The 22,500-nt window shown below is 38.1% G+C and overlaps 17 non-coding genes across 17 annotated transcripts; all 17 read right to left on the reverse strand.

Moving 5' to 3' along the window:
- Positions 1-283: 283 nt before the first annotated feature.
- TRNAR-CCU (transfer RNA arginine (anticodon CCU)) lies at positions 284-356 on the reverse strand. The gene has a single exon. It is a non-coding gene; the product is annotated as a tRNA-Arg (tRNA).
- Positions 357-2,747: 2,391 nt separating this feature from the next.
- Positions 2,748-2,820, reverse strand: TRNAR-UCG (transfer RNA arginine (anticodon UCG)). The gene has a single exon. It is a non-coding gene; the product is annotated as a tRNA-Arg (tRNA).
- A 645-nt stretch (positions 2,821-3,465) lies between these two features.
- TRNAR-CCU (transfer RNA arginine (anticodon CCU)) lies at positions 3,466-3,538 on the reverse strand. Its single transcript has one exon. It is a non-coding gene; the product is annotated as a tRNA-Arg (tRNA).
- An 803-nt stretch (positions 3,539-4,341) lies between these two features.
- On the reverse strand, positions 4,342-4,414 carry TRNAR-UCG (transfer RNA arginine (anticodon UCG)). The gene has a single exon. It is a non-coding gene; the product is annotated as a tRNA-Arg (tRNA).
- Positions 4,415-5,059: 645 nt separating this feature from the next.
- TRNAR-CCU (transfer RNA arginine (anticodon CCU)) lies at positions 5,060-5,132 on the reverse strand. The gene has a single exon. It is a non-coding gene; the product is annotated as a tRNA-Arg (tRNA).
- Positions 5,133-7,523: 2,391 nt separating this feature from the next.
- TRNAR-UCG (transfer RNA arginine (anticodon UCG)) lies at positions 7,524-7,596 on the reverse strand. Its single transcript has one exon. It is a non-coding gene; the product is annotated as a tRNA-Arg (tRNA).
- Positions 7,597-8,241: 645 nt separating this feature from the next.
- On the reverse strand, positions 8,242-8,314 carry TRNAR-CCU (transfer RNA arginine (anticodon CCU)). Its single transcript has one exon. It is a non-coding gene; the product is annotated as a tRNA-Arg (tRNA).
- An 803-nt stretch (positions 8,315-9,117) lies between these two features.
- Positions 9,118-9,190, reverse strand: TRNAR-UCG (transfer RNA arginine (anticodon UCG)). The gene has a single exon. It is a non-coding gene; the product is annotated as a tRNA-Arg (tRNA).
- A 646-nt stretch (positions 9,191-9,836) lies between these two features.
- On the reverse strand, positions 9,837-9,909 carry TRNAR-CCU (transfer RNA arginine (anticodon CCU)). The gene has a single exon. It is a non-coding gene; the product is annotated as a tRNA-Arg (tRNA).
- An 803-nt stretch (positions 9,910-10,712) lies between these two features.
- On the reverse strand, positions 10,713-10,785 carry TRNAR-UCG (transfer RNA arginine (anticodon UCG)). Its single transcript has one exon. It is a non-coding gene; the product is annotated as a tRNA-Arg (tRNA).
- Positions 10,786-12,305: 1,520 nt separating this feature from the next.
- On the reverse strand, positions 12,306-12,378 carry TRNAR-UCG (transfer RNA arginine (anticodon UCG)). Its single transcript has one exon. It is a non-coding gene; the product is annotated as a tRNA-Arg (tRNA).
- A 646-nt stretch (positions 12,379-13,024) lies between these two features.
- On the reverse strand, positions 13,025-13,097 carry TRNAR-CCU (transfer RNA arginine (anticodon CCU)). Its single transcript has one exon. It is a non-coding gene; the product is annotated as a tRNA-Arg (tRNA).
- A 3,116-nt stretch (positions 13,098-16,213) lies between these two features.
- On the reverse strand, positions 16,214-16,286 carry TRNAR-CCU (transfer RNA arginine (anticodon CCU)). The gene has a single exon. It is a non-coding gene; the product is annotated as a tRNA-Arg (tRNA).
- Positions 16,287-17,088: 802 nt separating this feature from the next.
- On the reverse strand, positions 17,089-17,161 carry TRNAR-UCG (transfer RNA arginine (anticodon UCG)). The gene has a single exon. It is a non-coding gene; the product is annotated as a tRNA-Arg (tRNA).
- Positions 17,162-17,807: 646 nt separating this feature from the next.
- On the reverse strand, positions 17,808-17,880 carry TRNAR-CCU (transfer RNA arginine (anticodon CCU)). The gene has a single exon. It is a non-coding gene; the product is annotated as a tRNA-Arg (tRNA).
- Positions 17,881-18,667: 787 nt separating this feature from the next.
- On the reverse strand, positions 18,668-18,740 carry TRNAR-UCG (transfer RNA arginine (anticodon UCG)). The gene has a single exon. It is a non-coding gene; the product is annotated as a tRNA-Arg (tRNA).
- Positions 18,741-21,851: 3,111 nt separating this feature from the next.
- TRNAR-UCG (transfer RNA arginine (anticodon UCG)) lies at positions 21,852-21,924 on the reverse strand. Its single transcript has one exon. It is a non-coding gene; the product is annotated as a tRNA-Arg (tRNA).
- Between the last annotated feature and the right edge of the window lie 576 nt (positions 21,925-22,500).

A 22,500-nucleotide genomic window follows, 5' to 3' on the forward strand; every position in this document is an offset into this window, starting at 1 on the left:
CAAGTGCCTGAAAGCCTTTTACCACCTCTAGAAACAACAGTTACACCAATCCAATTGAAATAATTTTTTCCAAAGGAATATCTTCTGCCGGGTCAAAAATGCATCTGACAAAGATAAGTGTTTAAAAATCGACTTTGTAGTTTCAGAACATCAACATGACTCTGAAGACTATAGAAGTAAAACGGTACCATTTCAAAGTTCCTAATACCTCATAAGCTTCTGAGAGGAAGCATGTAATAAATATATTTATTTTTCTGGAAAAGTAAGAGTGGACATTGGTTTGCACCTCAGATGGGACTCGAACCCACAATCCCTGGCTTAGGAGGCCAGTGCCTTATCCATTTGGCCACTGAGGCACAGATAAATGCCAGCAATCTAGAGGCATTATTTAAATGTATTCAATCGTCCAACACTGGTGTCTGCACACAGGATATTTCTCAGTTCTCTCCATAAGTAAACTTCCCATTTTCATCCTCTTCCATCCCCGACTTTAACACTCTGTTCTGTGCTATAAAGGAGACCCTGTATTTCTAGCAAGTGGAGAGAAATTGGAGGAGAACCATTTTCGAATCAAAACTTCTTCTTCCATGGATGCTTTTCTCAATAAACTGGGTTTTGACAGTGGTATCAAGCCGTCCTTGTCTTCAGCAGGACACAGAAACAGGCACCAAGTCTACTAACCAAGTTCAACCACACTCTGCAACTTAATAGACCAGTGCTTTACAAATTAGCCAACAGTGTCATCAGCAAAGGCAGCCAATGTGCCAATCCTTTATAATTCTTCTGTAGTACTTTTCTTTCTCATAGGAAAAATTTGCAATTTAACTGCACAAATCATACAGATTTTACACTTGAAGCACTCCATGAACACATACTTACACACCTTGCAGTTCATCTACACACTTAAGCTAAAAACCCATTCTGTGAAGTCACAATTCGGCAAACCTAGTACATATTCAGTGCGTGTACATAGAAGCACTTTTTAATGCCACTTAAATGCACTAGATTTTAGACTGAAGATGCAATCTAAATGACTGTGCAGTATGTACTCCACTTTATTATTAATTAGGAATGAGAACATGATGGCTATAAGAGTATTGGAAGAGCCTGCTTCCATTCTGAATGGAAACCTGAATTGTGTGACCATTGTCAAAAACCGACCACGAAGGGACTCGAACCCTCAATCTTTCGATCCGAAGTCAGACACCTTATCCATTAGGCCACGCGGTCATGTGGCCGGCTGTGTTTATTTTTATACTGTAGGTGGTATGCAAGGTTGGAAAATATATTATTTATAGTTATTTAGGTTTACAAACCATTGTGGGTTTTTTCAGCTCCTTTCAATTAAATCACTTTTTGGGAATTTATATAATGAGAATGTCACCAGTACGATAAGCTATTGTTTTCTTTTTTGCATTTAAACCTCTTTCTTCATGAGATTAAAGCTCAGTTTATGCTTTATTTAGCTCTGGATGTTTCCAGAAGTGGAGAGAAACTGTTTTGAAAGGCGAACAAACTGCTCCTTCCTGGATATTTAAATTTACACACACTCAAAGGTTGTATACGTTTCATGAATCCTGACTTGCCCTATTTGAGTAGCTGAAAGCCTTTCACCACCTCTAGAAATAACAGTTACACCAATCCAATTCAAATCATTTTTTCCAAAGGAATATCTTCTGCCGGGTCAAAAATGCATCTGACAAAGATAGGTGTTTCAAAAATCTACTTTGTAGTTTCAGAACATCAACATGACTCTGAAGAGTACAGAAGTAAAATGGTACCATTTCAAAGTTCCTAATACCTCATAATCATCTGAGAGGAAGCATGTAATAAATATATTTATTTTTCTGGAAAAGTAAGAGTGGACATTGGTTTGCACCTCAGATGGGACTCAAACCCACAATGCCTGGCTTAGGAGGTCAGTGCCTTATCCATTAGGCCACTGAGGCACTGATAAATACCAGCAATCTAGAGGCATTATTTAAATGTATTCAATCGTCCAACACTGGTGTCTGCACACAGGACATTTCTCAGTTCTCTCCATAAGTAAACTTCCCATTTTCATCCTCTTCCATCCCCGACTTTAACACTCTGTTCTGTGCTATAATGGATACTCTGCATTTGTAGCAAGTGGAGAGAAATTGGAGGAGGACCGTTTTCGAATCAACACTTCTTCTTCCATGGATTCTTTTCTCATTAAACAGGGCTTTGACAGTGGTATCAAGCCGTCCTTGTCTTCAGCAGGACACAGAAACAGGCACCAAGTCTACTAACCAAGTTCAACCACACTCTGCAACTTAATAGACCAGTGCTTTACAAATTAGCCATCTGTGTCATCAGCAAAGGCAGCCAATGTGCCAATCCTTTATAATTCTTCTGTAGTACTTTTCTTTCTCATAGGCAAAATTAGCACTATAACTGCACAAATCATACAGATTTTACACTTGAAGCACTCCATGAACACATACTTACACACCTTGCAGATCATCTACACACACTTAAGCTAAAAACCCATTCTCTCAAAATTCTGCAAACCTAGTACATATTCAGTGCATGTACATAGAAGGACTTTTTAATGCCACTAAATTGCACTAGATTTTAGACTGAAGATGCAATCTAAATGACTGTGCAGTATGTACTCCACTTTATTATTAATTAGGAATGAGAACCTGATGGCTATAAGAGTATTGGAAGAGCCTGTTTCCATTTTGAATGGAAACCTGAAGTGTGTGACCATTGTCAAAAACCGACCACGAAGGGACTCGAACCCTCAATCTTCTGATCCGAAGTCAGACGCCTTATCCATTCGGCCACGTGGTCATGTGTCTTGCTGTGTTTATTTTTATACTGTAGGTGGTATGCAAGGATGGAAATATATTATTTATAGTTATTTAGGTTTACAAACCAGTGTGGGTTTTTTTCAGCTCCTTTCAATTAAATCACTTTTTTGGAATTTATATAATGAGAATGTCACCAGTACGATAAGCTATTGTTTTCTTTTTTGCATTTAAACCTCTTTCTTCATGAGATTAAAGCTCAATGTATGCTTTTTATAGCTCTGGATGTTTCCCGAAGTGGAGAGAAACTGTTTTGAAAGTAGTACAAACTGCTCCTTCCTGGATATTTCAATTTACACGCACTCAAAGGTTGTATACATTTCATGAATCCTGACTTGCCCTATTCAAGTGCCTGAAAGCCTTTTACCACCTCTAGAAACAACAGTTACACCAATCCAATTCAAATAATTTTTTCCAAAGGAATATCTTCTGCCGGGTCAAAAATGCATCTGACAAAGATAAGTGTTTAAAAATCGACTTTGTAGTTTCAGAACATCAACATGACTCTGAAGACTATAGAAGTAAAACGGTACCATTTCAAAGTTCCTAATACCTCATAAGCTTCTGAGAGGAAGCATGTAATAAATATATTTATTTTTCTGGAAAAGTAAGAGTGGACATTGGTTTGCACCTCAGATGGGACTCGAACCCACAATCCCTGGCTTAGGAGGCCAGTGCCTTATCCATTAGGCCACTGAGGTACAGATAAATGTCAGCAATCTAGAGGCATTATTTAAATGTATTCAATCGTCCAACACTGGTGTCTGCACACAGGATATTTCTCAGTTCTCTCCATAAGTAAACTTCCCATTTTCATCCTCTTTCATCCCCGACTTTAACACTCTGTTCTGTGCTATAATGGAGACTCTGTATTTCTAGCAAGTGGAGAGAAATTGGAGGAGAACCATTTTCGAATCAACACTTCTTCTTCCATGGATGCTTTTCTTAATAAACTGGGCTTTGACAGTGGTATCAAGCCGTCCTTGTCTTCAGCAGGACACAGAAACAGGCACCAAGTCTACTAACCAAGTTCAACCACACTCTGCAACTTAATAGACCAGTGCTTTACAAATTAGCCAACTGTGTCATCAGCAAAGGCAGCCAATGTGCCAATCCTTTATAATTCTTCTGTAGTACTTTTCTTTCTCGTAGGCAAAATTAGCACTTTAACTGCACAAATCATACAGATTTTACACTTGAAGCACTCCATGAACACATACTTACACACCTTGGAGTTCATCCACACACTCTTGAGCTAAAAACCCATTCTGTGAAGTCAAAATTCTGCAAACCTAGTACATATTCAGTGCGTGTACATAGAAGCACTTTTTAATGCCACTTAAATGCACTAGATTTTAGACTGAAGATGCAATCTAAATGACTGTGCAGTATGTACTCCACTTTTTTATTAATTAGGAATGAGAACATGATAGCTATAAGAGTATTGGAAGAGCCTGTTTCCATTCTGAATGGAAACCTGAAGTGTGTGACCATTGTCAAAAACCGACCACGAAGGGACTCGAACCCTCAATCTTCTGATCCGAAGTCAGACGCCTTATCCATTCGGCCACGTGGTCATGTGTCTTGCTGTGTTTATTTTTATACTGTAGGTGGTATGCAAGGATGGAAATATATTATTTATAGTTATTTAGGTTTACAAACCAGTGTGGGTTTTTTTCAGCTCCTTTCAATTAAATTACTTTTTGGGAATTTATATAATGAGAATGTCACCAGTACGATAAGCTATTGTTTTCTTTTTTGCATTTAAACCTCTTTCTTCATGAGATTAAAGCTCAATGTATGCTTTTTATAGCTCTGGATGTTTCCCAAAGTGGAGAGAAACTGTTTTGAAAGTAGTACAAACTGCTCCTTCCTGGATATTTCAATTTACACGCACTCAAAGGTTGTATACATTTCATGAATCCTGACTTGCCCTATTCAAGTGCCTGAAAGCCTTTTACCACCTCTAGAAACAACAGTTACACCAATCCAATTGAAATAATTTTTTCCAAAGGAATATCTTCTGCCGGGTCAAAAATGCATCTGACAAAGATAAGTGTTTAAAAATCGACTTTGTAGTTTCAGAACATCAACATGACTCTGAAGACTATAGAAGTAAAACGGTACCATTTCAAAGTTCCTAATACCTCATAAGCTTCTGAGAGGAAGCATGTAATAAATATATTTATTTTTCTGGAAAAGTAAGAGTGGACATTGGTTTGCACCTCAGATGGGACTCGAACCCACAATCCCTGGCTTAGGAGGCCAGTGCCTTATCCATTTGGCCACTGAGGCACAGATAAATGCCAGGAATCTAGAGGCATTATTTAAATGTATTCAATCGTCCAACACTGGTGTCTGCACACAGGATATTTCTCAGTTCTCTCCATAAGTAAACTTCCCATTTTCATCCTCTTCCATCCCCGACTTTAACACTCTGTTCTGTGCTATAAAGGAGACCCTGTATTTCTAGCAAGTGGAGAGAAATTGGAGGAGAACCATTTTCGAATCAAAACTTCTTCTTCCATGCATGCTTTTCTCAATAAACTGGGTTTTGACAGTGGTATCAAGCCGTCCTTGTCTTCAGCAGGACACAGAAACAGGCACCAAGTCTACTAACCAAGTTCAACCACACTCTGCAACTTAATAGACCAGTGCTTTACAAATTAGCCAACAGTGTCATCAGCAAAGGCAGCCAATGTGCCAATCCTTTATAATTCTTCTGTAGTACTTTTCTTTCTCATAGGAAAAATTTGCAATTTAACTGCACAAATCATACAGATTTTACACTTGAAGCACTCCATGAACACATACTTACACACCTTGCAGTTCATCTACACACTTAAGCTAAAAACCCATTCTGTGAAGTCACAATTCGGCAAACCTAGTACATATTCAGTGCGTGTACATAGAAGCACTTTTTAATGCCACTTAAATGCACTAGATTTTAGACTGAAGATGCAATCTAAATGACTGTGCAGTATGTACTCCACTTTATTATTAATTAGGAATGAGAACATGATGGCTATAAGAGTATTGGAAGAGCCTGCTTCCATTCTGAATGGAAACCTGAATTGTGTGACCATTGTCAAAAACCGACCACGAAGGGACTCGAACCCTCAATCTTTCGATCCGAAGTCAGACACCTTATCCATTAGGCCACGCGGTCATGTGGCCGGCTGTGTTTATTTTTATACTGTAGGTGGTATGCAAGGTTGGAAAATATATTATTTATAGTTATTTAGGTTTACAAACCATTGTGGGTTTTTTCAGCTCCTTTCAATTAAATCACTTTTTGGGAATTTATATAATGAGAATGTCACCAGTACGATAAGCTATTGTTTTCTTTTTTGCATTTAAACCTCTTTCTTCATGAGATTAAAGCTCAGTTTATGCTTTATTTAGCTCTGGATGTTTCCAGAAGTGGAGAGAAACTGTTTTGAAAGGCGAACAAACTGCTCCTTCCTGGATATTTAAATTTACACACACTCAAAGGTTGTATACGTTTCATGAATCCTGACTTGCCCTATTTGAGTAGCTGAAAGCCTTTCACCACCTCTAGAAATAACAGTTACACCAATCCAATTCAAATCATTTTTTCCAAAGGAATATCTTCTGCCGGGTCAAAAATGCATCTGACAAAGATAGGTGTTTCAAAAATCTACTTTGTAGTTTCAGAACATCAACATGACTCTGAAGAGTACAGAAGTAAAATGGTACCATTTCAAAGTTCCTAATACCTCATAATCATCTGAGAGGAAGCATGTAATAAATATATTTATTTTTCTGGAAAAGTAAGAGTGGACATTGGTTTGCACCTCAGATGGGACTCAAACCCACAATGCCTGGCTTAGGAGGTCAGTGCCTTATCCATTAGGCCACTGAGGCACTGATAAATACCAGCAATCTAGAGGCATTATTTAAATGTATTCAATCGTCCAACACTGGTGTCTGCACACAGGACATTTCTCAGTTCTCTCCATAAGTAAACTTCCCATTTTCATCCTCTTCCATCCCCGACTTTAACACTCTGTTCTGTGCTATAATGGATACTCTGCATTTGTAGCAAGTGGAGAGAAATTGGAGGAGGACCGTTTTCGAATCAACACTTCTTCTTCCATGGATTCTTTTCTCATTAAACAGGGCTTTGACAGTGGTATCAAGCCGTCCTTGTCTTCAGCAGGACACAGAAACAGGCACCAAGTCTACTAACCAAGTTCAACCACACTCTGCAACTTAATAGACCAGTGCTTTACAAATTAGCCATCTGTGTCATCAGCAAAGGCAGCCAATGTGCCAATCCTTTATAATTCTTCTGTAGTACTTTTCTTTCTCATAGGCAAAATTAGCACTATAACTGCACAAATCATACAGATTTTACACTTGAAGCACTCCATGAACACATACTTACACACCTTGCAGATCATCTACACACACTTAAGCTAAAAACCCATTCTCTCAAAATTCTGCAAACCTAGTACATATTCAGTGCATGTACATAGAAGGACTTTTTAATGCCACTAAATTGCACTAGATTTTAGACTGAAGATGCAATCTAAATGACTGTGCAGTATGTACTCCACTTTATTATTAATGAGGAATGAGAACCTGATGGCTATAAGAGTATTGGAAGAGCCTGTTTCCATTCTGAATGGAAACCTGAAGTGTGTGACCATTGTCAAAAATCGACCACGAAGTGACTCGAACCCTCAATCTTCTGATCCGAAGTCAGACGCCTTATCCATTCGGCCACGTGGTCATGTGTCTTGCTGTGTTTATTTTTATACTGTAGGTGGTATGCAAGGATGGAAATATATTATTTATAGTTATTTAGGTTTACAAACCAGTGTGGGTTTTTTTCAGCTCCTTTCAATTAAATCACTTTTTTGGAATTTATATAATGAGAATGTCACCAGTACGATAAGCTATTGTTTTCTTTTTTGCATTTAAACCTCTTTCTTCATGAGATTAAAGCTCAATGTATGCTTTTTATAGCTCTGGATGTTTCCCGAAGTGGAGAGAAACTGTTTTGAAAGTAGTACAAACTGCTCCTTCCTGGATATTCCAATTTACACGCACTCAAAGGTTGTATACATTTCATGAATCCTGACTTGCCCTATTCAAGTGCCTGAAAGCCTTTTACCACCTCTAGAAACAACAGTTACACCAATTCAATTCAAATAATTTTTTCCAAAGGAATATCTTCTGCCGGGTCAAAAATGCATCTGACAAAGATAAGTGTTTAAAAATTGACTTTGTAGTTTCAGAACATCAACATGACTCTGAAGACCATAGAAGTAAAATGGTACCATTTCAAAGTTCCTAATACGTCATAAGCTTCTGAGAGGAAGCATGTAATAAACATATTTATTTTTCTGGAAAAGTAAGAGTGGACATTGGTTTGCACCTCAGATGGGACTCGTACCCACAATCCCTGGCTTAGGAGGCCAGTGCCTTATCCATTAGGCCACTGAGGCACAGATAAATGTCAGCAGTCTAGAGGCATTATTTAAATGTATTCAATCGTCCAACACTGGTGTCTGCACACAGGATATTTCTCAGTTCTCTCCATAAGTAAACTTCCCATTTTCATCCTCTTTCATCCCCGACTTTAACACTCTGTTCTGTGCTATAATGGAGACTCTGTATTTCTAGCAAGTGGAGAGAAATTGGAGGAGAACCATTTTCGAATCAACACTTCTTCTTCCATGGATGCTTTTCTTAATAAACTGGGCTTTGACAGTGGTATCAAGCCGTCCTTGTCTTCAGCAGGACACAGAAACAGGCACCAAGTCTACTAACCAAGTTCAACCACACTCTGCAACTTAATAGACCAGTGCTTTACAAATTAGCCAACTGTGTCATCAGCAAAGGCAGCCAATGTGCCAATCCTTTATAATTCTTCTGTAGTACTTTTCTTTCTCGTAGGCAAAATTAGCACTTTAACTGCACAAATCATACAGATTTTACACTTGAAGCACTCCATGAACACATACTTACACACCTTGCAGTTCATCCACAGACTCTTGAGCTAAAAACCCATTCTGTGAAGTCAAAATTCTGCAAACCTAGTACATATTCAGTGCGTGTACATAGAAGCACTTTTTAATGCCACTTAAATGCACTAGATTTTAGACTGAAGATGCAATCTAAATGACTGTGCAGTATGTACTCCACTTTTTTATTAATTAGGAATGAGAACATGATAGCTATAAGAGCATTGGAAGAGCCTGTTTCCATTCTGAATGGAAACCTGAAGTGTGTGACCATTGTCAAAAACCAACCACGAAGGGACTCGAACCCTCAATCTTCTGATCCGAAGTCAGACGCCTTATCCGTTAGGCCACGCGGTCATGTGTCCTGCTGTGTTTATTTTTATACTGTAGGTGGTATGCAAGGATGGAAAATATATTATTTATAGTTATTTAGGTTTACATCCCATTGTGTTTTTTTTTCAGCTCCTTTCAATTAAAGCACTTTTTTCGAATCTATATAATCAGAATGTCACCAGTACGATAAACTATTGTTTTCTTTTTTGCATTTAAACCTCTTTCTTCATGAGATTAAAGCTCAGTAAATGCTTTACATAGCTCTGGATGTTTCCAGAAGTGGAGAGAAACTGTTTTGAAAGTAGTACAAACTGCTCCTTCCTGGATATTCCAATTTACACACACTCAAAGGTTGTATACATTTCATGAATCCTGACTTGCCCAATTCAAGTAGCTGAAAGCCTTTTACCACCTCTAGAAAAAACAGTTACACCAATCCAATTCAAATAATTTTTTCCAAAGGAATATCTTCTGCAGGGTCAAAAATGCATCTGACAAAGATAAGTGTTTAAAAATCGACTTTGTAGTTTCAGAACATCAACATGACTCTGAAGACTATAGAAGTAAAACGGTACCATTTCAAAGTTCCTAATACCTCATAAGCTTCTGAGAGGAAGCATGTAATAAATATATTTATTTTTCTGGAAAAGTAAGAGTGGACAATGGTTTGCACCTCAGATGGGACTCGAACCCACAATCCCTGGCTTAGGAGGCCAGTGCCTTATCCATTAGGCCACTGAGGCACAGATAAATGTCAGCAATCTAGAGGCATTATTTAAATGTATTCAATCGTCCAACACTGGTGTCTGCACACAGGATATTTCTCAGTTCTCTCCATAAGTAAACTTCCCATTTTCATCCTCTTTCATCCCCGACTTTAACACTCTGTTCTGTGCTATAATGGAGACTCTGTATTTCTAGCAAGTGGAGAGAAATTGGAGGAGAACCATTTTCGAATCAACACTTCTTCTTCCATGGATGCTTTTCTTAATAAACTGGGCTTTGACAGTGGTATCAAGCCGTCCTTGTCTTCAGCAGGACACAGAAACAGGCACCAAGTCTACTAACCAAGTTCAACCACACTCTGCAACTTAATAGACCAGTGCTTTACAAATTAGCCAACTGTGTCATCAGCAAAGGCAGCCAATGTGCCAATCCTTTATAATTCTTCTGTAGTACTTTTCTTTCTCGTAGGCAAAATTAGCACTTTAACTGCACAAATCATACAGATTTTACACTTGAAGCACTCCATGAACACATACTTACACACCTTGCAGTTCATCCACACACTCTTGAGCTAAAAACCCATTCTGTGAAGTCAAAATTCTGCAAACCTAGTACATATTCAGTGCGTGTACATAGAAGCACTTTTTAATGCCACTTAAATGCACTAGATTTTAGACTGAAGATGCAATCTAAATGACTGTGCAGTATGTACTCCACTTTTTTATTAATTAGGAATGAGAACATGATAGCTATAAGAGCATTGGAAGAGCCTGTTTCCATTCTGAATGGAAACCTGAAGTGTGTGACCATTGTCAAAAACCGACCACGAAGGGACTCGAACCCTCAATCTTCTGATCCGAAGTCAGACGCCTTATCCATTAGGCCACGCGGTCATGTGTCCTGCTGTGTTTATTTTTATACTGTAGGTGGTATGCAAGGATGGAAAATATATTATTTATAGTTATTTAGGTTTACATCCCATTGTGTTTTTTTTTCAGCTCCTTTCAATTAAAGCACTTTTTTGGAATCTATATAATCAGAATGTCACCAGTATGATAAGTTTTTTTTTTTTTTTTGCATTTAAACCTCTTTCTTCATGAGATTAAAGCTCAGTAAATGCTTTACATAGCTCTGGATGTTTCCAGAAGTGGAGAGAAACTGTTTTGAAAGTAGTACAAACTGCTCCTTCCTGGATATTCCAATTTACACACACTCAAAGGTTGTATACATTTCATGAATCCTGACTTGCCCAATTCAAGTAGCTGAAAGCCTTTCACCACCTCTAGAAAGAACAGTTACACCAATCCAATTCAAATAATTTTTTCCAAAGGAATATCTTCTGCCGGGTCAAAAATGCATCTGACAAAGATAAGTGTTTAAAAATTGACTTTGTAGTTTCAGAACATCAACATGACTCTGAAGACCATAGAAGTAAAATGGCACCATTTCAAAGTTCCTAATACGTCATAAGCTTCTGAGAGGAAGCATGTAATAAACATATTTATTTTTCTGGAAAAGTAAGAGTGGACATTGGTTTGCACCTCAGATGGGACTCGAACGCACAATCCCTGGCTTTGGAGGTCAGTGCCTTATCCATTAGGCCACTGAGGCACAGATAATTGCCAGCAATCTAGAGGCATTATTTAAATGTATTCAATCGTCCAACACTGGTGTCTGCACACAGGACATTTCTCAGTTCTCTCCATAAGTAAACTTCCCATTTTCATCCTCTTCCATCCCCGACTTTAACACTCTGTTCTGTGCTATAATGGAGACTCAGTATTTCTAGCAAGTGGAGAGAAATTGGAGGAGAACCATTTTCGAATCAACACTTCTTATTCCATGGATGCTTTTCTCAATAAACTGGGCTTTGACAGTGGTATCAAGCCTTCCTTGTCTTCAGCAGGACACAGTAACAGGCACCAAGTCTACTAACCAAGTTCAACCACACTCTGCAACTTAATAGACCAGTGCTTTACAATTTAGCCAACTGTGTCATCAGCAAAGGCAGCCAAGGTGCTAATCCTTTATAATTCTTCTGTAGTACTTTTCTTTCTCGTAGGCAAAATGAGCACTTTAACTGCACAAATCATACAGATTTTACACTTGAAGCACTACATGAACACATACTTACACACCTTGCAGTTCATCTACACACACTTAAGCTAAAACCCATTCTGTTAAGTCAAAATTCTGCAAACCTAGTACATATTCAGTGCATGTACATAGAAGCACTTTTTAATGCCACTTAAATGCACTAGATTTTAGACTGAAGATGCAATCTAAATGACTGTGCAGCATGTACTCAACTTTATTATTAATTAGGAATGAGAACATGATGGCTATAAGAGTATTGGAATAGCCTGCTTCCATTCTGAATGGAAACCTGAATTGTGTGACCATTGTCAAAAACTGACTACGAAGGGACTCGAACCCTCAATCTTCTGATCCGAAGTCAGACACCTTATCCATTAGGTCACGCGGTCATGTATCCTGCTGCACTTATTTTTATACTGTAGGTGGTATGCAAGGATGGAAAATATATTATTTATAGTTATTTAGGTTTACAAACCATTGTGGGTTTTTTTCAGCTCCTTTCAATTAAATCACTTTTTTGGAATTTATATAATGAGAATGTCACCAGTACGATAAGCTATTGTTTTCTTTTTTGATTTTAAACCTCTTTCTTCATGAGATTAAAGCTCAATGTATGCTTTTTATAGCTCTGGATGTTTCCCGAAGTGGAGAGAAACTGTTTTGAAAGTAGTAAAAACTGCTCCTTTCTGGATATTCCAATTTACACACACTCAAAGGTTGTATACGTTTCATGAATCCTGACTTGCCCTATTCAAGTAGCTGAAAGCCTTTCACCACCTCTAGAAACAACAGTTACACCAATCCAATTCAAATAATTTTTTCCAAAGGAATATCTTCTGCCGGGTCAAAAATGCATCTGACAAAGATAAGTGTTTAAAAATCGACTTTGTAGTTTCAGAACATCAACATGACTCTGAAGACTATAGAAGTAAAACGGTACTATTTCAAAGTTCCTAATACCTCATAAGCTTCTGAGAGGAAGCATGTAATAAATATATTTATTTTTCTGGAAAAGGAAGGGTGGACATTGGTTTGCACCTCAGATGGGACTCGTACCCACAATCCCTGGCTCAGGAGGCCAGTGCCTTATCCATTAGGCCACTGAGGCACAGATAAATGTCAGTAATCTAGAGGCATTCTTTAAATGTATTCAATCTTCCAACACTGGTGTCTTCACACAGGATATTTCTCAGTTCTCTCCATAAGTAAACTTCCCATTTTCATCCTCTTTCATCCCCGACTTTAACACTCTGTTCTGTGCTATAATGGAGACTCTGTATTTCTAGCAAGTGGAGAGAAATTGGAGGAGAACCATTTTCGAATCAATACTTCTTCTTCCATGGATGCTTTTCTTAATAAACTGGGCTTTGACAGTGGTATCAAGCCGTCCTTGTCTTCAGCAGGACACAGAAACAGGCACCAAGTCTACAACCAAGTTCAACCACACTCTGCAACTTAATAGACCAGTGCTTTACAAATTAGCCAACTGTGTCATCAGCAAAGGCAGCCAATGTGCCAATCCTTTATAATTCTTCTGTAGTACTTTTCTTTCTCATAGGCAAAATTAGCACTTTAACTGCACAAATCATACAGATGTTTACACTTGAAGCACTCCATGAACACATACTTACACACCTTGCAGTTCATCTACACACACTTAAGCTAAAAACCCATTCTGTGAAGTCAAAATTCTGCAAACCTAGTTCATATTGAGTGCGTGTACATAGAAGCACTTTTTAATGCCACTTAAATGCACTAGATTTTAGACTGAAGATGCAATCTAAATGACTGTGCAGTATGTACTCCACTTTATTATTAATTAGGAATGAGAACATGATGGCTATAAGAGTATTGGAATAGCCTGCTTCCATTCTGAATGGAAACCTGAATTGTGTGACCATTGTCAAAAACCGAACACGAAGGGACTCGAACCCTCAATCTTCTGATCCGAAGTCAGACTCCTTATCCATTAGGCCACGCGGTCATGTGTCCTGCTGCGTTTATTTTTATACTGTAGGTGGTATGCAAGGTTGGAAAATATATTATTTATAGTTATTTAGGTTTACAAACCATTGTGGGGTTTTTTCAGCTCCTTTCAATTAAATCACTTTTTTGGAATTTATATAATGAGAATGTCACCAGTACGAGAAGCTATTGTTTTCTATTTTGCATTTAAACCTCTTTCTTCATGAGATTAAAGCTCAGAGTATGCTTTATATAGCTCTGGATGTTTCCAGAAGTGGAGAGAAACTGTTTTGAAAGTAGTACAAACTGCTCCTTCCTGGATATTCCAATTTACACACACTCAAAGGTTGTATACGTTTCATGAATCCTGACTTGCCCTATTCAAGTGCCTGAAAGCCTTTCACCACCTCTAGAAACAACAGTTACACCAATCCAATTCAAATCATTTTTTCCAAAGGAATATCTTCTGCCGGGTCAAAAATGCATCTGACAAAGATAGGTGTTTAAAAATCTACTTTGTAGTTTCAGAACATCAACATGACTCTGAAGAGTACAGAAGTAAAATGGTACCATTTCAAAGTTCCTAATACCTCATAAGCTTCTGAGAGGAAGCATGTAATAAATATATTTATTTTTCTGGAAAAGTAAGAGTGAACATTGGTTTGCACCTCAGATTGGACTCAAACCCACAATCCGTGGCTTAGGAGGCCAGTGCCTTATCCATTAGGCCACTGAGGCACAGATAAATGCCAACAATCTAGAGGCATTATTTAAATGTATTCAATCGTCCAACACTGGTGTCTGCACACAGGATATTTCTCAGTTCTCTCCATAAGTAAACTTCCCATTTTCATCCTCTTCCATCCCCGACTTTAACACTCTGTTCTGTGCTATAAAGGAGACTCTGTATTTCTAGCAAGTGGAGAGAAATTGGAGGAGAACCATTTTCGAATCAACACTTCTTCTTCCATGGATGCTTTTCTCAATAAACTGGGTTTTGACAGTGGTATCAAGCCGTCCTTGTCTTCAGCAGGACACAGAAAAAGGCACCAAGTCTACTAACCAAGTTCAACCACACTCTGCAACTTAATAGACCAGTGCTTTACAAATTAGCCAACTGTGTCATCAGCAAAGGCAGCCAATGTGCCAATCCTTTATAATTCTTCTGTAGTACTTTTCTTTCTCGTAGGCAAAATTAGCACTTTAACTGCACAAATCATACAGATTTTACACTTGAAGCACTCCATGAACACATACTTACACACCTTGCAGTTCATCCACACACTCTTGAGCTAAAAACCCATTCTGTGAAGTCAAAATTCTGCAAACCTAGTACATATTCAGTGCGTGTACATAGAAGCACTTTTTAATGCCACTTAAATGCACTAGATTTTAGACTGAAGATGCAATCTAAATGACTGTGCAGTATGTACTCCACTTTTTTATTAATTAGGAATGAGAACATGATGGCTATAAGAGTATTGGAAGAGCCTGCTTCCATTCTGAATGGAAACCTGAATTGTGTGACAATTGGCAAAAACCGTCACGAAGGGACTCGAACCCTCTATCTTCTGATCCGAAGTCAGACGCCTTATCCATTAGTCCACGCGGTCATGTGTCCTGCTGTTCTTATTTTTATACTGTAGGTGGTATGCAAGGTTGGAAAATATATTATTTATAGTTATTTAGGTTTACAAACCATTGTGGGGTTTTTTCAGCTCCTTTCAATTAAATCACTTTTTTGGAATTTATATAATGAGAATGTCACCAGTACGATAAGCTATTGTTTTCATTTTTGCATTTAAACCTCTTTCTTCATGAGATTAAAGCTCAGTTTATGCTTTATATAGCTCTGGATGTTTCCAGAAGTGGAGAGAAACTGTTTTGAAAGTAGTACAAACTGCTCCTTCCTGGATATTCCAATTTACACACACTCAAAGGTTGTATACATTTCATGAATCCCGACTTGCCCAATTCAAGTAGCTGAAAGCCTTTCACCACCTCTAGAAACAACAGTTACACCAATCCAATTCTAATAATTTTTTCCAAAGGAATATCTTCTGCCGGGTCAAAAATGCATCTGACAAAGATAGGTGTTTAAAAATCGACTTTGTAGTTTCAGAACATCAACATGACTTTGAAGAGTACAGAAGTAAAATGGTACCATTTCAAAGTTCCTAATACCTCATAAGCTTCTGAGAGGAAGCATGTAATAAATATATTTATTTTTTTGGAAAAGTAAGAGTGGATATTGGTTTGCACCTCAGATGGGACTCGAACCCACAATCCCTGGCTTAGGAGGCCAGTGCCTTATCCATTAGGCCACTGAGGCACAGATAAACACCAGCAATCTAGAGGCATTATTTAAATGTATTCAATCGTCCAACACTGGTGTCTGCACACAGGACATTTCTCAGTTCTCTCCATAAGTAAACTTCCCATTTTCATCCTCTTCCATCCCCGACTTTAACACTCTGTTCTGTGCTATAATGGAGACTCAGTATTTCTAGCAAGTGGAGAGAAATTGGAGGAGAACCATTTTCGAATCAACACTTCTTATTCCATGGATGCTTTTCTCAATAAACTGGGCTTTGACAGTGGTATCAAGCCTTCCTTGTCTTCAGCAGGACACAGAAACAGGCACCAAGTCTACTAACCAAGTTCAACCACACTCTGCAACTTAATAGACCAGTGCTTTACAATTTAGCCAACTGTGTCATCAGCAAAGGCAGCCAATGTGCCAATCCTTTATAATTCTTCTGTAGTACTTTTCTTTCTCGTAGGCAAAATGAGCACTTTAACTGCACAAATCATACAGATTTTACACTTGAAGCACTACATGAACACATACTTACACACCTTGCAGTTCATCTACACACACTTAAGCTAAAACCCATTCTGTCAAGTCAAAATTCTGCAAACCTAGTACATATTCAGTGCATGTACATAGAAGCACTTTTTAATGCCACTTAAATGCACTAGATTTTAGACTGAAGATGCAATCTAAATGACTGTGCAGTATGTACTCGACTTTATTATTAATTAGGAATGAGAACATGATGGCTATAAGAGTATTGGAATAGCCTGCTTCCATTCTGAATGGAAACCTGAATTGTGTGACCATTGTCAAAAACCGACCACGAAGGGACTCGAACCCTCAATCTTCTGATCCGAAGTCAGACGCCTTATCCATTAGGCCACGCGGTCATGTGTCCTGCTGCGCTTATTTTTATACTGTAGGTGGTATGCAAGGATGGAAAATATATTATTTATAGTTATTTAGGTTTACAAACCATTGTGGGGTTTTTTCAGCTCCTTTCAATTAAATCACTTTTTTGGAATTTATATAATGAGAATGTCACCAGTACGATAAGCTATTGTTTTCTTTTTTGCATTTAAACCTCTTTCTTCGTGAAATTAAAGCTCAATGTATGCTTTATATAGCTCTGGATGTTTCCCGAAGTGGAGAGAAACTGTTTTGAAAGTAGTACAAACTGCTCCTTTCTGGATATTCCAATTTACACACACTCAAAGGTTGTATACGTTTCATGAATCCTGACGTGCCCTATTCAAGTAGCTGAGAGCCTTTCACCACCTCTAGAAACAACAGTTACACCAATCCAATTCAAATAATTTTTTCCAAAGGAATATCTTCTGCCGGGTCAAAAATGCATCTGACAAAGATAAGTGTTTAAAAATCGACTTTGTAGTTTCAGAACATCAACATGACTCTGAAGACTATAGAAGTAAAACGGTACCATTTCAAAGTTCCTAATACCTCATAAGCTTCTGAGAGGAAGCATGTAATAAATATATTTATTTTTCTGGAAAAGGAAGGGTGGACATTGGTTTGCACCTCAGATGGGACTCGTACCCACAATCCCTGGCTTAGGAGGCCAGTGCCTTATCCATTTGGCCACTGAGGCACAGATAAATGCCAGCAATCTAGAGGCATTATTTAAATGTATTCAATCGTCCAACACAGGATATTTCTCAGTTCTCTCCATAAGTAAACTTCCCATTTTCATCCTCTTCCATCCCTGACTTTAACACTCTGTTCTGTGCTATAAAGGAGACCCTGTATTTCTAGCAAGTGGAGAGAAATTGGAGGAGAACCATTTTCGAATCAAAACTTCTTCTTCCATGGATGCTTTTCTCAATAAACTGGGTTTTGACAGTGGTATCAAGCCCTCCTTGTCTTCAGCAGGACACAGAAACAGGCACCAAGTCTACTAACCAAGTTCAACCACACTCTGCAACTTAATAGACCAGTGCTTTACAAATTAGCCAGCTGTGTCATCAGCAAAGGCAGCCAATGTGCCAATCCTTTATAATTCTTCTGTAGTACTTTTCTTTCTCGTAGTCAAAATTTGCAATTTAACTGCACAAATCATACAGATTTTACACTTGAAGCACTCCATGAACACATACTTACACACCTTGCAGTTCATCTACACACTTAAGCTAAAAACCCATTCTGTGAAGTCACAATTCTGCAAACCTAGTACATATTCAGTGCGTGTACATAGAAGCACTTTTTAATGCCACTTAAATGCACTAGATTTTAGACTGAAGATGCAATCTAAATGACTGTGCAGTATGTACTCCACTTTATTATTAATTAGAAATGAGAACATGATGGCTATAAGAGTATTGGAAGAGCCTGCTTCCATTCTGAATGGAAACCTGAATTGTGTGACCATTGTCAAAAACCGACCACGAAGGGACTCGAACCCTCAATCTTTTGATCCGAAGTCAGACACCTTATCCATTAGGCCACGCGGTCATGTGGCCCGCTGCGTTTATTTTTATACTGTAGGTGGTATGCAAGGTTGGAAAATATATTATTTATAGTTATTTAGGTTTACAAACCATTGTGGGTTTTTTCAGCTCCTTTCAATTAAATCACTTTTTGGGAATTTATATAATGAGAATGTCACCAGTACGATAAGCTATTGTTTTCTTTTTTGCATTTAAACCTCTTTCTTCATGAGATTAAAGCTCAGTTTATGCTTTATTTAGCTCTGGATGTTTCCAGAAGTGGAGAGAAACTGTTTTGAAAGGCGAACAAACTGCTCCTTCCTGGATATTTAAATTTACACACACTCAAAGGTTGTATATGTTTCATGAATCCTGACTTGCCCTATTTAAGTAGCTGAAAGCCTTTCACCACCTCTAGAAATAACAGTTACACCAATCCAATTCAAATCATTTTTTCCAAAGGAATATCTTCTGCCGGGTCAAAAATGCATCTGACAAAGATAGGTGTTTCAAAAATCTACTTTGTAGTTTCAGAACATCAACATGACTCTGAAGAGTACAGAAGTAAAATGGTACCATTTCAAAGTTCCTAGTACCTCATAATCATCTGAGAGGAAGCATGTAATAAATATATTTATTTTTCTGGAAAAGTAAGAGTGGACATTGGTTTGCACCTCAGATGGGACTCAAACCCACAATGCCTGGCTTAGGAGGTCAGTGCCTTATCCATTAGGCCACTGAGGCACTGATAAATACCAGCAATCTAGAGGCATTATTTAAATGTATTCAATCGTCCAACACTGGTGTCTGCACACAGGACATTTATCAGTTCTCTCCATAAGTAAACTTCCCATTTTCATCCTCTTCCATCCCCGACTTTAACACTCTGTTCTGTGCTATAATGGATACTCTGCATTTGTAGCAAGTGGAGAGAAATTGGAGGAGGACCGTTTTCGAATCAACACTTCTTCTTCCATGGATTCTTTTCTCATTAAACAGGGCTTTGACAGTGGTATCAAGCCGTCCTTGTCTTCAGCAGGACACAGAAACAGGCACCAAGTCTACTAACCAAGTTCAACCACACTCTGCAACTTAATAGACCAGTGCTTTACAAATTAGCCATCTGTGTCATCAGCAAAGGCAGCCAATGTGCCAATCCTTTATAATTCTTCTGTAGTACTTTTCTTTCTCATAGGCAAAATTAGCACTATAACTGCACAAATCATACAGATTTTACACTTGAAGCACTCCATGAACACATACTTACACACCTTGCAGATCATCTACACACACTTAAGCTAAAAACCCATTCTGTCAAAATTCTGCAAACCTAGTACATATTCAGTGCATGTACATAGAAGGACTTTTTAATGCCACTAAATTGCACTAGATTTTAGACTGAAGATGCAATCTAAATGACTGTGCAGTATGTACTCCACTTTATTATTAATGAGGAATGAGAACCTGATGGCTATAAGAGTATTGGAAGAGCCTGTTTCCATTCTGAATGGAAACCTGAAGTGTGTGACCATTGTCAAAAATCGATCACGAAGTGACTCGAACCCTCAATCTTCTGATCCGAAGTCAGACGCCTTATCCATTAGGCCACGTGGTCATGTGTCTTGCTGTGTTTATTTTTATACTGTAGGTGGTATGCAAGGATGGAAATATATTATTTATAGTTATTTAGGTTTACAAACCAGTGTGGGTTTTTTTCAGCTCCTTTCAATTAAATCACTTTTTTGGAATTTATATAATGAGAATGTCACCAGTACGATAAGCTATTGTTTTCTTTTTTGCATTTAAACCTCTTTCTTCATGAGATTAAAGCTCAATGTATGCTTTTTATAGCTCTGGATGTTTCCCGAAGTGGAGAGAAACTGTTTTGAAAGTAGTACAAACTGCTCCTTCCTGGATATTCCAATTTACACGCACTCAAAGGTTGTATACATTTCATGAATCCTGACTTGCCCTATTCAAGTGCCTGAAAGCCTTTTACCACCTCTAGAAACAACAGTTACACCAATTCAATTCAAATAATTTTTTCCAAAGGAATATCTTCTGCCGGGTCAAAAATGCATCTGACAAAGATAAGTGTTTAAAAATTGACTTTGTAGTTTCAGAACATCAACATGACTCTGAAGACCATAGAAGTAAAATGGTACCATTTCAAAGTTCCTAATACGTCATAAGCTTCTGAGAGGAAGCATGTAATAAACATATTTATTTTTCTGGAAAAGTAAGAGTGGACATTGGTTTGCACCTCATATGGGACTCGTACCCACAATCCCTGGATTAGGAGGCCAGTGCCTTATCCATTAGGCCACTGAGGCACAGATAAATGTCAGCAGTCTAGAGGCATTATTTAAATGTATTCAATCGTCCAACACTGGTGTCTGCACACAGGATATTTCTCAGTTCTCTCCATAAGTAAACTTCCCATTTTCATCCTCTTTCATCCCCGACTTTAACACTCTGTTCTGTGCTATAATGGAGACTCTGTATTTCTAGCAAGTGGAGAGAAATTGGAGGAGAACCATTTTTGAATCAACACTTCTTCTTCCATGGATGCTTTTCTTAATAAACTGGGCTTTGACAGTGGTATCAAGCCGTCCTTGTCTTCAGCAGGACACAGAAACAGGCACCAAGTCTACTAACCAAGTTCAACCACACTCTGCAACTTAATAGACCAGTGCTTTACAAATTAGCCAACTGTGTCATCAGCAAAGGCAGCCAATGTGCCAATCCTTTATAATTCTTCTGTAGTACTTTTCTTTCTCGTAGGCAAAATTAGCACTTTAACTGCACAAATCATACAGATTTTACACTTGAAGCACTCCATGAACACATACTTACACACCTTGCAGTTCATCCACAGACTCTTGAGCTAAAAACCCATTCTGTGAAGTCAAAATTCTGCAAACCTAGTACATATTCAGTGCGTGTACATAGAAGCACTTTTTAATGCCACTTAAATGCACTAGATTTTAGACTGAAGATGCAATCTAAATGACTGTGCAGTATGTACTCCACTTTATTATTAATTAGGAATGAGAACATGATGGCTATAAGAGTATTGGAATAGCCTGCTTCCATTCTGAATGGAAACCTGAATTGTGTGACCATTGTCAAAAACCGACCACGAAGGGACTCGAACCCTCAATCTTCTGATCCGAAGTCAGACGCCTTATCCATTAGGCCACGCGGTCATGTATCCTGCTGCATTTATTTTTATACTGTAGGTGGTATGCAAGGATGGAAAATATATTATTTATAGTTATTTAGGTTTACAAACCATTGTGGGGTTTTTTCAGCTCCTTTCAATTAAATCACTTTTTTGGAATTTATATAATGAGAATGTCACCAGTACGATAAGCTATTGTTTTCTTTTTTGATTTTAAACCTCTTTCTTCATGAGATTAAAGCTCAATGTATGCTTTTTATAGCTCTGGATGTTTCCCGAAGTGGAGAGAAACTGTTTTGAAAGTAGTACAAACTGCTCCTTCCTGGATATTCCAATTTACACACACTCAAAGGTTGTATACATTTCATGAATCCTGACTTGCCCAATTCAAGTAGCTGAAAGCCTTTCACCAACTCTTGAAACAACAGTTACACCAATCCAATTCAAATAATTTTTTCCAAAGGAATATCTTCTGCTGGGTCAAAAATGCATCTGACAAAGATAAGTGTTTAAAAATCGACTTTGTAGTTTTAGAACATCAACATGACTCTGAAGACCATAGAAGTAAAATGGTACCATTTCAAAGTTCCTAATACGTCAT

Source organism: Lissotriton helveticus, chromosome 5_1 (genome assembly GCF_964261635.1).
Source record: "Lissotriton helveticus chromosome 5_1, aLisHel1.1, whole genome shotgun sequence".
Lineage (NCBI taxonomy): Eukaryota > Metazoa > Chordata > Amphibia > Caudata > Salamandridae > Lissotriton > Lissotriton helveticus.